The 13386-nt window shown below is 39.5% G+C and overlaps 1 protein-coding gene across 4 annotated transcripts in view; it reads right to left on the bottom strand.

The window, feature by feature from the left end:
* Positions 1-8495, bottom strand: part of ndst3 (N-deacetylase/N-sulfotransferase (heparan glucosaminyl) 3) — a 989735-nt gene extending 981240 nt beyond the window's left edge. For 2 of the 4 annotated variants that reach the window (XM_059646033.1, XM_048537017.2), the window contains exons 1-2: positions 8323-8492; positions 7984-8098 (exon numbers count right to left, since the gene is read on the bottom strand). The gene's annotated coding sequence lies outside the window, so the exon portion shown is untranslated. Of the gene's footprint in view, positions 1-7983; positions 8099-8322 lie in introns of all 4 variants that reach the window. The other 2 variants (XM_048537072.2, XM_048537066.2) reach the window with 2 other exon arrangements.
* Between the last annotated feature and the right edge of the window lie 4891 nt (positions 8496-13386).

Genomic DNA, 13386 nt, shown 5'->3' with positions numbered 1-13386 from the left:
ATCACAGGATCCTATCAAGACTTTTTCAACCATGGAATAAAAACAAAGAACAAAGAAACCTACAGCACAGGAACAGGCCCTTCAGCCCTCCAAGCCTGCGCTGATCAAGATCCTCTGTCTAACCTGTCATCTATTTTCTAACAGTCTGTGTCCATTTGCTCCCTGCCCATCCATGTACCTGTCCAAATATATCTTAAAAGACGCTAACGTGTCTGCGTCTACCACCGCCGCTGGCAACGCATTCCAGGCGCCCACCACCCTCCGTGAAAAGAACTTTCCACGCATATCTCCCTTAAACTTTCCTCCTCTCACTTTGAACTCATGACCCCTAGTAATGGAGTCCCCCACTCTGGGAAAAAGCTTCTTGCTATCCGCCCTGTCTATAATCCCTCATGATTTTGTAGACCTCAATCAGGTCCCCCCCTCAATCTCCATCTTGCTAATGAAAATAATCCTAATCTATTCAACCTCTCTTCATAGCTATCACCCTCCATTCCAGGCAACATCCTGGTGAACCTCCTCTGCACCCTCTCCAAAGCATCCACATCCTTTTGGTAATGTGGCAACCAGAACTGCACACAGTACTCCAAATGTGGCCGAACCAAAGTCCTATACAACTGCAACATGACCTGCCAACTCTTGTACTTAATACCCCACCCAATGAAGGACAGCATGCCATGTGCCTTCTTGACCACCCTATTGACCTGCGTTGTCACCTTCAGGGAACAATGCACCTGAACACCCAGATCTCTCTGTTCATCAATTTTCCCCAGGACTTTTCCATTTCCTGTATAGTTCGCCCTTGAATTTGATCTTCCAAAATGCATCACCTCGCATTTACTCGGATTGAACTCCATCTGCCATTTATCTGCACAACTGTCTAGTCTATCTATATTCTGCTGTAATCTCTGACAGTCCCCTTCGCTATCTGCTACTCCACCAATCTTAGTGTCATCTGCAAACTTGCAGATGAGACCACCTACACCTTCCTCCAGATCATTTACATATATCACAAACAACAGTGGTCCCAGCACAGATCCCTGTGGGACTCCACTGGTCACAGGTCTCCAATCTGAGAAACTCCATTCTACTACTACCTGCTGTCTCCTGTTGCCTAGCCAGTTTTTTATCCATCTAGGTGGCACACCCTGGACCCCATGTGACTTCACTTTCTCCATCAGCCTGCCATGGGGAACCTTATCAAACGCCTTACTGAAGTCCATGTATTTGACATCTACAGCCTTTCCCTCAATCAACTTTGTCATGTCCTCAAAGAATTTTATTAAGTCGGTAAGACATGACCTTCCCTGCACAAAACCACGCTGCCTATCACTGATAAGCCCATTTTCTTCCAAATGGAAATGGATCCTATCCATCAGGATCTTCTCCAGTAGCTTCCCTACCACTGACGTCAGGCTCACCGGTCGATAATTACCTGGATTATCCCTGCTACCCTATTTAAACAAGGGGACAACATTAGCAAGTCTCCAGTCCTCCGGGACCTCACCCGTGTCTAAGGATGCTGCCAAGGTATCTGTTAAGGCCCCGGCTATTTCCTGTCTCACTTCCCTCAGTAACCTGGGATAGATCCCATCCAGACCTGGGGACTTGTCCACCTTAATGTCTTTTAGGATACCCAACACTCCCTCCTTATGTCAACTTGACCTAGAATAAGCAAACATCTATCCCTAACCTCAACATCTGTCATGTCCCTCTCCTTGTTGAATACCAATGCAAAGTACTCATTAAGAATGTCACCCATTTTCTCTGACTCAGCGCATAACTTTCCTTCTTTGTCCTTAAGTGGGCCAATCCTTTCTCTAGTTACCCTCTTGCTCTTTATATATGAACAAAAGGTTTTGGGATTTTCCTTAACCATGTTTTCCAGCAATATCTCATGTCTTCTCTTAGCCCTCTTAATCCCTTGTTTCAGATTCGCTCTACATTCCCAATATTCTTGCAAAGCTTCATCTCTCTTCAGTCGCCTAGACCTCATGTGTGCTTCCTTTTTTCTCTTGGCTAGTCTCAATTTCACCTGTCATCCATGGTTCCCTAATCTTGCCTTTTCTATTCCTCATTTTCACATGGATCTTTTTGCCTGGTTGTAGACAGTACCTAATAGGGTACTGCAGGCATCAGTGCTTGGACTCCTATTCACAAGATATATTAATGATTGCAATGAAGGAAGTAAATATTAATATTTCCAAATTTGCAGATAGATAAGATGAAACTGGGTGGGTGAGCTGCAAAGAGCATAGAGAGAGTGTGATTTGGACAAGTTGAGCAAGTGGGAAAATACATGACATGTGTAGCATAATGAGGATAAGTGGGAGGTTATCCACTTTGGCAGCAAACAGGTTATTAACAGGATGGTAATAGATTGGGAAAGGGTAGGTGTAATGAGATCTAAGTGCCGTTTTACATCAGTCACTGAAAGTGAGCAGGTTGTGAAGATGGTAAATGGTAAGTTGATTTTCATTACAAGAGAATGCAAGGACAGGAGCGGCGATGTTTTGCTTCAACCATACAGAACATTTATGAGACCACATCTAGAGTCTTATGTGCAGTTTTGGTCTCCTTATTGAAGGATAGAGGTTCTGGCTTTGGAGGGAGTGCCACAATGTTTTGAGAGATAGATTCCTGCAATGGTGGGATGAATGAATGGGGAAGAGACTATATTGGTTAGCACTATATTCATTGGAGTTTAGAAGAATGAATGGGATAAACTATGAAATTCTGACAGGATTAGACAGAGAGTATGCAGCAAGCATGTTCTTGATGTCAGAAGTCTAGAACAAGGGATGACAGCGTAAGGATAAGGATTTGAACAAAGATTGGGTGGAATTCTTTTTAAACTCAGAATGGGGAGTCTGTGGAATTTTCTGCCACTGGAAACTGCTGAATCCAAAAACACTAAGAATTTCAAGAAAGACAAAGATATAGCTCTTAGTATGAGAAGGGATCAGAAAGATATTGGCAAAAGCAGGAGCAGAGTATGGAGTTGGATGATCAGCCTTGATCATATTGAATGGCACAGCAGGCTTGAAGGGCCAAATAGCCTATATTCTATATGCCATCGTGCAGAGAAAAAAAAACCAAAAGCTGATCAGTTTACAAGGTTGAATGTATTACGTGAGCGAGGAGAACTTGAAGTATCTAAAAAAATCACAATGTTGAAGAGGTCCAAAATTGGGTGAGGAATTACTGGATGATGACAGCAAATGTAAATTACAAGTGGTAAAGAAACAAAGATTCTGATGAGGAATAGAGAGAGGCCAAATTTTATAATTTAAGGTATTCATGTAGCGTATTCATATAATAACTCAGCATAAAATAATTGGAAATATTTTATGTTTAAACAATTCACATATAAATCAAGATGCTACAACTTCAAATAAACGCATACTATACCAAATATCACTCTGCCTGTGAAGTACAAACTATGATACATACACAAGCAATACTGGAGAAACTTATTAAGTCCTATCAGCATCTGAGGGAAGGGAGGGACACACAAGAGACTCTCCTTCAGAACCCGGAAGAATCATACCAGACTCAGAGCATTAACACTGTAACTCTCATCACAGATGCTGCCAGATCCACTCGGCTTCTCCAGCAGTCTCTGCTGTTATTTCGGATTTCCAGCATCCACAGTTTTAACTTCTATTTAGGGCTACGATACATCGTCTGCAAATCCTACAGAGCTCGGAATGAAGATCTCCCTCATGTTGTAAGAGCTTGTATCTTCGTGAAAAACAGCAGAATGCATTATCACAAGAGAATTGTTCAGCAGCTGATCAGGAAGACTACACAACACACATGGAAGGCATTGGTTGAGCTATAGTTTAAAATGATTGACGGGAGCATGGAAACTGGACGTAATATTAAGGAAGGAAAAGGAAGCAGTGGCAGTCAATGTTAAAATTCAGTTTGAAGACAATGAGTCACAGTTGGGAAAAAACTGCTTAAGAAAAAAAGTCAAGATATAAATATCTGGTGCCCCAACGTTTGGCAAAACTAAAGGGTAATAAACCTTCATTGTGGGGGACGGACAGGATTTGTAATCCACCTTAATGTTTTGTCTAAATATAATTATAAAATTCGAGGCTTTCACCAAGCAGGTTATAAAGGTTGACTTTGGAAGTTCAAAGACTTCAATGGGCTTGTAACAACGTCAAAAAATAGTTTAGTTTACTTTTACTAGGGCCTGGAGGGAAATTTTTGTATCCTTACCAGCTACAGGGGAGGTGCCAGAGGATTGGAGAATAGCCAGTGTTGTTCCTTTGTTTTAGAAGGGTGGCAAGGATAATCCAGTGGATTACAGGCCAGCAAGCCTTACATCAGTGGTAAGGAAAATATCGGAGAGGATTTTTCAAGACAGGATTTACTCCCACCTGGAAATCAATGGGTGTATTAGTGAGGGGCAACATGGTTTTCTGAAGGGGAGGTAGTGTCTCATTAACTTGGTTGAGTTTTTTGAGGAAGTGACAAAAATGACCAGTGATGATAGGGCAGTAGATGTTGTCTACATGACTTCAGTCAGGCCTTTGAGAAGGTCCCGCATGGCAGGCTGTTAGAGAAGGTAAAGTCGCATGGGGTCAGACGTGAGCTTGCAAGATGGGTTTTAAAAAAACAAACTGACTCCGTCATAGGAGACAGAGGGTAGCACTGGAAGTGTGCGTTTCTGAGTGGAGTTCATATTCATAGAACCCCTACAGTGTGACAGCGGGCCATTCGGTCCATCAAGTCCACACTGACCCTTTGAAGAGCATCCCACCCCAACCCACCACTTTACCCTATCCCTGTGACCCTACATTTCCCATGGCTAATGCACCTAACTGTGGGACAAAACCAAAACACCAGCAGGAAACCCACAGACACAAGGGGAAAATGCAAACGCCACACAGGCAGTTGCCCAAGGCTGGAATTGAGCCTGGGTCCCTGGCATCATGGGGCTGCGGTGCTAACCACTGAGTCACCATGCAAAGAGTATGGGCATGACAGGCCTAAGGTTTACAGCACAGAAGGAGCCATTCTAAGATTTTACGATTTCAAAAACTTCGATTGGTTTTGCATACAGGATCTGATTTGGGTAAACGGAATTTTCCTGAAGCACAAGACATTGCAACACTATAGCTGGCTTGGAGATGCAACTGGATGTTTCACCTCAGAGCAAGCAGTTTGACTGCTAATCCTTGCTGTATTCCCAACTGGCACAGCATTGAACAATTAGAATCTATGTGCCTGTTTGGATGAAATCAAATTGCTAAGACTTCCAGCTAACAGATTCAACCACATTTCTATAACCAAAACTACATACTGTATAATTTGGTGTTCTTTCCTAAAGTTTGCTTCATGGCATCCCAGTCCTGATCAGTGCAAGATGCAGAACTTTGAATCTGGTCTTTTTTAAGCAATATTTCAGATCTGTTTTAATCAAAGAAATGCAAGAGACTGAGGAAAGCATGAACTTCAGTGATTGTTGATATATGCACTCAGGTTTTTTTTTTAAAGTTGCTAGTTCAACTAATTTCACCCAGATTACATGGAAGTCACTAACACAAACAAAAGGAATTATCTGCCGTTCAAATTAAGGCCATGGTCAAAATTAAGAAATTAGTGACGCCAGTGGGCATTCACAGAACCTGTACTTTTTAAAATGCATAGCTTTTCTGATCGTTTTCACAACAGACTGCGAGAAATCTGCTATGCTTCAAATTACTTTATTTTGGATGTCATTGGTCAATTGGAAATTATTCTTGGGAAATGACTTTTCCAATCCCCAGAATCCACCAGCAGGTAAGGTAAAGGGCATGTTACTTCCAAGGGCAGGCTGCTTTCTGTCTACCACTTACTCCTGCCCCCAACATTGTAACAGCAGAGATGGTGATATCAGTGAACCATTCGAGACTCAAATAGGCAATAAGTTCCCATTTCAGGACCTTGTTTTGCCATCACCAATATGGAACCAGCTGCAGAACAGGCTGAATACCAGTGGCTCATACAAACAGCCCTCCCTATCTGGCCTCATGGTGGTGCCAGGTAAAGGACAATCACAGGGAAACCCCAAGATATATGCCCTTCCTGGCAGAACCCTGCCCACCATAAACCTACTAACCTCTCCCCCAGGTATCAACCCAAATCTGGATACAAAGTTTCATCTCTTCATGACGTTGAGCCACAATCCTATTGAAAGGCGGAACAGGCTCAGAGACCAGATGGCCTACTCACAGGCTTTCTCACTAAATTCCTCTCCTCAAGATAGGACTTCCTTTTGCCAAGGATCAGCAATTTCTCCTACCACCTATGAACAGCCAATTGGGGTCAAGGAATCTGGTGCCTCCTATTTAAGTGTTTAGACCTTTGTTTGGACTGATAACATGGCGTGAAACTGACTTTACAAATAAAAAAGTTTTTTAAAATTGCCTGACCCTTCAGCATCAATTAGTTGTGTTTCCATTGATCTGACACTTCCTTCTCTAAATGAAAAGCGATGCTGAAGTTGAAAGCACATTTAAAGTGGTCCAATATTTTCAGCACACAACTTTGGTCTGGTCTAGCAGAGCTCGGTCTAGTCATCCAGATAGAATGGGAATAAATATCTGATCCAAATTCCACTTCCAGATCCCCAACACAAATTAAAAAAGGTCTACCTACCACTCCATCCTACATCTAGCTCACGAATGATTTTGATTTTCTTTTGTCATTTATCTCATCACCTGATCTTGTACCATGAGCTGAAGTTAAAGACTGTAAATTGGTTGTAAAAGGGTCACTGGACTCAAACTTTAACTGTGCTTTCTCTCCACAAAATGCTGCCAGACCTGATGAGTTTTTCCAGCAGTTTCTGTTTTCCTTTCAAGTTTCCAGCATCTGCAGTTATTTGTTTTACTTCAATCATTCATGTTGATTGTTCTCCCAATTTTACTGTTACAACTTCTGCTCATAGAATCGTGTAGTACAGAGGAGGCGCTTCAGCCTTATCAAGTCTGCTATGCCAAAATGCACACAGTAGCCCCACATCTTTGACTATTATGATACTTCAAATATTCATCCAAATACTTTAAAAAAGTTGCAAGGTTACTTGCCTCAACCACTCTACCAGGCAGTGCATTCCAGACACCCACTACCGTTTGAATGAAAACAATTCTCCTCTCGAAACCTCCGAGCTTTCATTCCAAAAGTCGGCCCCCATTGTCACTGACGACTGCTTTCTAGTCACCTGATCAGTTTCCCTAATTTTTGTTCAGAATTATTGCAGCACAGTTGTAGTGTTCCTACTTCTAAACCAGGAAACCCACACTCAAGTCCCATTTGCTCCAGAAATGTACGCACTTCAGCCAGGTGCCCTTCTCATCCTCCTCTGCTCCAAAGGCAACAACTAGAGCTCATTGCCTTATACACAACCTCCATAGGTGTATGGACAAGATACAGACTGCAAAAACCTTTAGTTGGTATGGTTGGACAATTTATAAACCTGTTGGCTTAAAACTGCCGATTTAAGCAGCATAAGCAAAATGATACATTCCTATGACTGAAAATTGCTTAAAACGTAAAACAGGACAATCTCATTACTCATTGATCTTCCGTTATCAGACAGTGCTTTAAATTTGTCTTTAAAAAAGTGGTTAGCACAATAACAGGAGCGTCATTCCAATTACTTACATGTGAATATAATTAGTGTATTTGAATTTTCTGTCGGAAGCTTACTTTATCCACGCACCCGAGAAGCAAGTCCTACTTTTTGTTTGCAAAATCAGGGAGTTCATTATTTTAATTGAGATCTTTCAGTTTTTGCAGAAAGCGAATCGTAATCACTATCTCTTGTAATTAGTCAGTGTCCCCTTCCTCCATACTTCATAGCATTCACGCCTCGCAGATTATTTTAGAACATAGCGTTTGCAATTTAATCTCAATTTACTGCTGTAACCCGATGAACCGTTAGAACGATTCGCAATGTTAAAAAAAAACTTTTGTAATTACCAGACGTTATTCTTTGTGAAGAGTTCAGCTCCGATGAACGTAACCGGTCACCCAACAAGCCACAGTTACGCTAGCTCTTTGCTGCCACCTCCCGTTAAAGATGCATTGTCCTTCCCTATCAAAGATGACAGTATCGGAAAATTATACAATAACAGCATTGACATGCAGCAAATACATATGAAGCCTATAACAATCTTTAAGAGCTAATATAACACATGAGCCAGATAAATCCTTTAAACAGCTTCTGAAAAGTGACACGAATATACAACTGCAGTCTATACGGCAAGCTAGTGATTTTTTTTTGCTTCTCTTCATCTCAGCATGTTTCCGCTGACTTACTTTGATTTTGTCCTCTCTTATAACAGCAGCTGTCGCTCTCTGAACAGATACACGAAATGATAAACACCTGCAGCTCCTTCCTGGCCAATTCCATCACTGTCACAGCTTTGCTTGCAACCCAGTGACAAGGAAAAGATCACACAAAATCCCGAACATTGAAACGAATGAAGGCAATTTACATCATGCAGCATGTCAGCATAGCTACTGCGATGCCAAGACAAAGCACATCAGTGGTACCAACCAGAAAGAACATTCTTTAAAAATGCAGACTACATAACATGAATATTTTATCCACTGCACCTTTCTCTGTATTAAATATGTTAGAGAGGCTGAACTATAGTGGAAGCTGAACAATTGAAGACCATGATGCACTAAAGGGAAATAAAGACTGCTTTTTGAAGAAGGGGTGGGTTGATTCTGTGCAAGTTCTGCACATTCAGAATCAAAATTTCTTACATGAATTTCAAACTGCTTGGTTTAAGTTATGCCACCTTTAGTGGTATTAAATATTTAACAGCACTTAAAGCAGAAATACAACATAGGTTATCATCAGCTCATCTATTGTTACAAATGTCTATACAACAAACCCTTTTGTCCCCCAAGGTAATTTTCAGCAATTGCATCTTCCTTTAAGCATCTGCTTATTGGGATCACAAAGAATTCCCTTTGTTCCAGACAGCTATCATGAAGTAGGCAGCCCTAGAAGTCACTTGCTGGTCTGCATTTCATTTAAACTAAATTAAGGCTCAGGAACAAATTTTCATTGAACATACTAGATTGCTCTTGGGCATGCAAGACACTTCCTTTATAACGGAATAAATCATAGTTGCTCAGATTTCACAGCTATATTTCATGTAGCCAACTAAACCCTATTGCCTTAGATCCACCTACTAACAAATTGCAGTTAACTCCTTCCTTCAATCCACCCGTTTTTGAGTCTCTCAAAGGACTGACAGCTAGGATCATGTGAAGCATATTTTTATACACCACACTGAGCATCTGACTTGAGCAATAGATTCATATATTAACCCTAACTCACATCACATACCGACTGGATTCTAATTTAGTTTTCTGCACATCATAAGCCACCATTTTTTTCTCTTGTGTAACCTGCTAACTTAATTCTAAATACATGCTCTGAACAGCAACATGTACCCAAGAAATCCTAAGGGTACATGTGCATGCTTTTCTCATGAAGTTAGTCATTTCAACACTAGCAACAAGACATAGTACATCAATGTTGAGCAAAATTATATTAAGCAATGCCATTACTATAAAGTATTTAAAACATTACCTGAAGCTTCATCAGTTACGACGGGTCTCAGATTTAAAAATAAAACATGCTGTGTTATTTTTCTAATGAATGTCTATATGAAGGAATATCAAAATATGCAGGGATCTCCGAAATCCAAATTTATTTAAAATGTTTAGAACAATGCTGAGGTGTTATATTGGTTTCTTTAAATAAAAACTTCAAATGGTAGGAATGTTATTTGTTCACAATTTACAGTAACTTCCTGTTCATAAACTAAATTCACTGTGGCATAAAAAGGTTGAGGTATATGTGCACTATTTGATAATAGATATGAAGCATGCAACCTGCTCTTGACATATCAGCTTCCTATAAGTGCACAGTCTTTTTTTAAACTTCTCCTTAGCTTAATGATTATTTTACTTTCATAGCAACACATGCCATTCGATTCTACTTAAAAGGCTTTATTTGCATTTCTTTAACAAAGCAACAGAAATGCAACAGATCTTACAGAGTGAACAGTGATTTTGAAATAGTTGATTTAATATCTAAAGGATTAGAAGCATACTGAGTTCCGTTTTCTCAAAACAGTTCATTGCTAGAAGGCAATGCAGTTCATCCAAGCTGGCGTCCTACCTTCTGTTTAGGAGATCTCTTGCTTATCAGACCTCCCAGTATAAAAGGTGCCTCAAGTTAAATTTCACATGGCACCTCAACCATTGAGGATTTTTACCTTCCTCTCCAAACAGTCACCACACGTCCAGTACTAACAGCCGGCAGAACCATGCAGGCAGCATCTCAGCAGCATTTAACTAATGGCCTCCGGACCAGTGAAAACTTTTACATGCTGCTAGCTGTTTGAATTCTCTTCACTGCAGGACTTTCATTTACAGTGACAGGCTGTTGCCACACGCAACTAAAGTGGACCTATCAGAGTCTGTGTATGTAAAACTCAATTCCTCACCATTAGAAGCAATCCAACATAATAACATCTCCTCCAGCCTTTGTATTAAGTGGACAGTTTCATTCTGAAGCCTTAATAACACTGTTGAGGCCACTTACAGCATTAACCCTTTGGGTTACAAAATGCTTCCATGGCATTCCAAATATCCTTGCTTCACTTTCATATATTCACATTCATTTATTTTCTAGTAATTAGTTTGAGGGACACAAGGTGGGAAAAAAACAAATTTCATGCAAGGATAGAACATGGCAACATAAAAAAAATCAGCAAACTATTCTTACAGGTAACTGGGAATAAAATTCTAACTTTGTGTTTTTTCTAAATGGGAATGTAAATTTAATTTTCATACATTACATAATTATAACCTAATCTTTAAACTCTATTAAATCCTTTAAACTGGGATCTTCCAATATCTCATAGTCTTGTTTTTTTTCTTTAACATGGTAAAACATTTACCAGAATAGACTCACAAATATCACATTTCCAGGTTTAACTTCTTTCTTGAATTTGAACTGTGTTTTTACCTGAGTGAAGTCTTAAAGGATTTATATTAGTCAGTGGCTTTATCAAAATTTGACTACATTAATTTGGCAGTGATTTGGAGTCACTGTTCACAATCTAATTATATTGTCCTAGCCTTGTAAATGTGCTCTTTTATATGTAAAAAATATTGAACACAATCAAATCACATGAACTAGACTTAGATGAGACAATGTTATACTTCTAACTCTCTTTAAATTTTACATCACATTATTGATTTTTTGATTTTCCCAGCATTTGCCATCTCTTCCCTGATCCAGAAAATGTTTTAATAATCTTCAGGTGCCATACTATCAGACTCCAGTCGAAATTGAATACAGCATGAAATAAATGCATGTTAAGCTTTTTAAATTATGAATTAAATTGGCCAATGTATAAATGTCATTTTGGAGCTCACGATCCAATTCATATTTCAATTTGTTGCCTCACATGGCCACAGTTCACTTTGATCAGGAACCTTTCCTCCTCTATCCAATGTACAGTAACTCACTGTAGGCGGTAACAAAAGCAAATCCTCTTTACTCAATGGGAAGTGTCACATTATGCTGCCTTCAATCCAGAACAGGGAAACTCAAGAAAATTAGCTCAGGATTCAGCGCCTCCTTTCCAGTGATTTAAAGTCCACTGTAAAATCAAAGTTTGACCAAGATTAATGAAAGACAAGTGTTAGCCAACTTTCTTTTAAAGAGTTAGCAATGAAAAGTGCTGCGGCAATTCCATCCAATAACAGTAACATTAGGGAAAAATATTAGATTAATATTTATAACAAGACTGATCTAATTCCAATAACCTTAAATCAGGGCATGTGTTATTTTGTAAAAGTAATATCTAAATTATATTTGCTTCTTTTGATATGGCGCTACATTTCTAAGGGAATTTTAAAATGTATTCAGAATGTACCTTTATACTGCACAGAATAAATAGTGTAGAATTGCATTGTATTGCTTGATTGCAAGTTTTCTCAAATTGATCTGTTACCAAGATTGGTACCTTTCATCTCTGCATAGCACGCTCCTCCACCGTCAAAAAATTCATCCACACTCTTATCAACTTGTGATTGGACTTTTCCAATGCTTTCACTGTATTTGCTGTTTATCACATATGAGTCTTCCCAAGTGATGTACCCTTTTCCTCAGACTCATTAATGCCTGCATTTTCATGCACGTAAACCTCAAGACACTTGACATCTTGCTACAAATCAACTCTAAGATATTTGATTCCACATTCAAATTTTTACCATCCCTTCGTCCTTTCTAATTTCAAGATCTTCTTCAGCACTCCATTTATATGATCACCTTCTGGTCCTCTAATAGCTGTATATTTCATGTTTCCTGCTCCCTTAATCACCTTACTCCCACCCTCAGTAACTCCTTTTCTTTCAATTAATGCTTTGTTTTGTTCCCTAAATATCTCTCTCTTGATATTCCCTACCTATAAAATTCACTGTAAGGCAGAAGGCATTTTCTTGTACATAGTAAGTATCATAATAATGTAAATTGGCATATCTCAATACAGTAATAAATTATTTGTCAAAAATCCTTTGAAATTAAACATCCCAATGCATCTACACCCTTTCAAAAGTCCCCTTGCAGAAACTAAAATTGGATTACATCCTTATTCAAACATTTCAATATGCTTGTGATCAATGTGAATGTTTTTCAAACTGGGATCTATGACCATAAAAGATCAAGGAAATCCTAAGATGTTGGAGTTGTTAATGAACTAGCTGCTTATTTCAATTGTGCATTGTCAAAATATTCTCTGCAAATTTTTCTTCTTAAAATAACCTGGAATTGACAGCAAATGGATGACCTGTTTTACCACATTTCTAATGGTCTATTTCTTTAAAGTTTCAATTGCACACTCTATTCTCTTTCAGAATTTGGGAATGATGGTATACAGACCATTATTGCTAACATTTGGAGGACGTATTCTGAAACAGAAACAACATTAACCTAGTGCTTTGTTTCTCTTCATCCACAGGAATGGGTTTCTCTGAATTGGCCAGCATTTATTGCCCATTCCTAATTGCTCTAGAGAAGAGACTGGTGAGCTGACTTCTTAAACCACTGCAGATGTGGTGTAGGGACAACCACCATTTTATTGGGGAGTGTGATAGAGGATATTTACACAACAACAGCGAAGGAAAGGTGTTCCAACTCAGGATGGTATATGGCTTGGAGGATAAACTGTAGGCAGTGATATTCTCATGTATCTGCTGAACTTGACCTTCTAAATGGGAGAGGCCACAGGTTTGGGAGATGCAATCAAAAGCAGCATTGGTGGATTGTTTCAACAAGGAGAAGCA

This window comes from Stegostoma tigrinum, chromosome 1, assembly GCF_030684315.1.
Source record: "Stegostoma tigrinum isolate sSteTig4 chromosome 1, sSteTig4.hap1, whole genome shotgun sequence".
NCBI classification, from domain to species: Eukaryota; Metazoa; Chordata; class Chondrichthyes; order Orectolobiformes; family Stegostomatidae; genus Stegostoma; species Stegostoma tigrinum.
This window is presented reverse-complemented; position numbering and strand designations above follow the sequence as displayed.